Genomic DNA, 2,229 nt, shown 5'->3' with positions numbered 1-2,229 from the left:
GGAAAAAACTAGGAAACTAATACAGACAAACAAGAAAGGAAAAAGTACAGCAGCAGAATTTGAACATTCCTAGGAAAAAACTAGGAAACTAATACAGACAAAGAAGAAAGGAAAAAGTACAGCAGCAGAGCCTGGCCTCAGCTTGTCTTCACTGTTAAACAACATAACAAGAAAGGAAGGAAGAGGCAGCCACTGGAGGGAGGGACAGGAAAGTTGGTTACCATCCCCTCCTCTTGCTTAGCCAAGCTCTTCAGTGAGCTGCTGGGCCAGCATAACACCTTCCCACCCTTGCAGCTCCACTCAGAGCTTGCTAAGACTTGGGAGTACTGCTAGACCTTTTCCCAGGAGATATCATTTCTTCCAGGACTCCTCAACTTTTTGAGCAGATTCCATTTAACATACTACAAAGCCAGTGAAATGGACCTGCATGACGAACAGACCGAGTGCTTTTAGTCTCACGAGCCCATTTCCTGCAGCAGCCAGCATCACACTCACTCCAAGTAAGTCATCGTCAACCAGCAGGAGCCCCTCAAAGCCACTCGTGTGGTCCAGTACCACTGTAGAAGGCCAAGACGGCCCTCTGTTAACAGATCTGAAACAAAGAGTTGCAAATAACCTGCTAGGAAGAGATTTAAAGGTAGCTCTGAAGCGTCGCCAGACAGACTACAATGGCAACTGAATTCTGCTGCAGTGGGGGAACACTCAAACAGTGTTACACACGTCAGACCACAAGAACTTCAGGAAAGTTCTTGATTCCATGAGATTTAAAAGGAAGCTTGCACAGCAACACCCTAGGCCTAAGTCATGCAGCAGTCAGATCATAAATGAAGCCTTCATGTCATTTGAAAATTTTACCTCTGCAAAGTTCAAAGGTCAAACTCTGAGCCAAACGTTTGGCCAACATATCACATAACTGAAAGCAAGCTCTGACTGTGGTCTGCAAGAAAAATGCTTTGTAAGAGAAGAGGCAGGATGCATCCTGCCACAGCCTGTCTCATTCTGGGAAACGGATGCTAGAGAGGCAACAGACTGAGGCCCTAACCAAACATCCAGAGCGGAGACCCATCCACAGGCCTCTGCGATTCTCAGTGAGGACAGCACTCCTCACAGCTGGTCATGGCAAAGGCTCTGCACGTCGCCATCACTGAAATATATCCAACTACTGCTCCAAAGCTACTTCTTCAGGCATTTCCACCTGGAAACTTGCCTCCTCCATTGACAAGAGACAATAAATTAGAGCAGAAGATGGCAGAAAACTGCTAACTCACAGAACTGTGTTGCATGACATAACTTGTTCCCCCCAGTTAGGCAGCACAAACACAGATTGCTGAAATCTTGTACCTCCTACCTTGGCTGTCTTCAGAGCCATTCTCCTCTGCTAGCAACCGGTCGAGGTGCTCCTGCAGGTTCTGGAATGTCAGGAGCTTTCTAAGGAATAAACACACACAGGAGCACTTCAGAAAGCTCTGCCTTCAAGTTTTAAAGCATTTCAGTCCAGACACGTGTCAGCATAGAATCGTGCTGACACATGAACCAGGAAGTTCTGTCGATCTGAGTTTCTTGTCATGGATCCAAGGAATTTGCTGACCAGCATGCTGGTGCGATGAATGAAACAAGAACCAAATACAGTGCGAACAAATGAAGCAGTTAACAGAGGATCCTTCAGTCTTCAGCCAGCTACGGAGTATTTTGCTAGCCTGTACTGGCAATAAGTAAAGACTGGGACATTGCTGAGGCTGGCATCATACAAACATAGCGCAGGACAGGATTTAGTTCTTTTCCCAAGTACTTCATAATACAAAACCAGAAAGAAGACCATATCAGCAGCTGTAGCAGCTCAGACAGAGGTCAAGCTCACCCAGCATCACCTCCATGAGAAAAGCCAAAAACATTTTGTCTTCACACCTCCTGTAATAAAATAAAATGCCTCGCCAACACCCTCCAGGCTACCACTGCAGAGACCTTCCACATAGACCCCCTCAGTTCTCTCGTCTCAAGGTTGGCTCACTTATTTCTTGCACAGGAGACCTTCCAGACTCGTAGCTGTTGCTCTTACTCTTCCTCTAAATCTCCACAGCTCCAAGATAGCCTTTTGGAGCTGGTGCGACCACAGCATGCTAATCAAGATGAGGGTTGCCCACAAATTCATTCTGTGGCATAATGATTTTCCCTTTCCAGAATCCCTTTGCTAACAATCCTTTACTTCCTATCTGCTTTTTTTTTTTTTTT

At 46.0% G+C, this 2,229-nt stretch overlaps 1 protein-coding gene across 31 annotated transcripts in view; it reads right to left on the bottom strand.

The window, feature by feature from the left end:
- The window catches only part of LOC104913113 (E3 ubiquitin-protein ligase RNF123-like), a 15,618-nt gene that overhangs the window by 9,752 nt on the left and 3,637 nt on the right, over positions 1-2,229 (bottom strand). For 19 of the 31 annotated variants that reach the window (XR_004161256.1, XR_004161257.1, XR_004161254.1 and 16 more), the window contains exon 4: positions 1,349-1,428. The exons of 3 other annotated variants lie outside the window; for them this stretch is intronic. The gene's annotated coding sequence lies outside the window, so the exon portion shown is untranslated. Of the gene's footprint in view, positions 1-495; positions 593-1,341; positions 1,429-2,229 lie in introns of all 31 variants that reach the window. 9 more of the 31 variants (XR_004161247.1, XR_002119473.2, XR_002119482.2 and 6 more) reach the window with 2 other exon arrangements.

The sequence above is a fragment of the Meleagris gallopavo genome, chromosome 14 (assembly GCF_000146605.3).
Source record: "Meleagris gallopavo isolate NT-WF06-2002-E0010 breed Aviagen turkey brand Nicholas breeding stock chromosome 14, Turkey_5.1, whole genome shotgun sequence".
NCBI classification, from domain to species: Eukaryota; Metazoa; Chordata; class Aves; order Galliformes; family Phasianidae; genus Meleagris; species Meleagris gallopavo.
The sequence above is the reverse complement of the archived record's forward strand: the minus strand, read 5'-3'. Positions and strand labels throughout refer to the sequence as shown.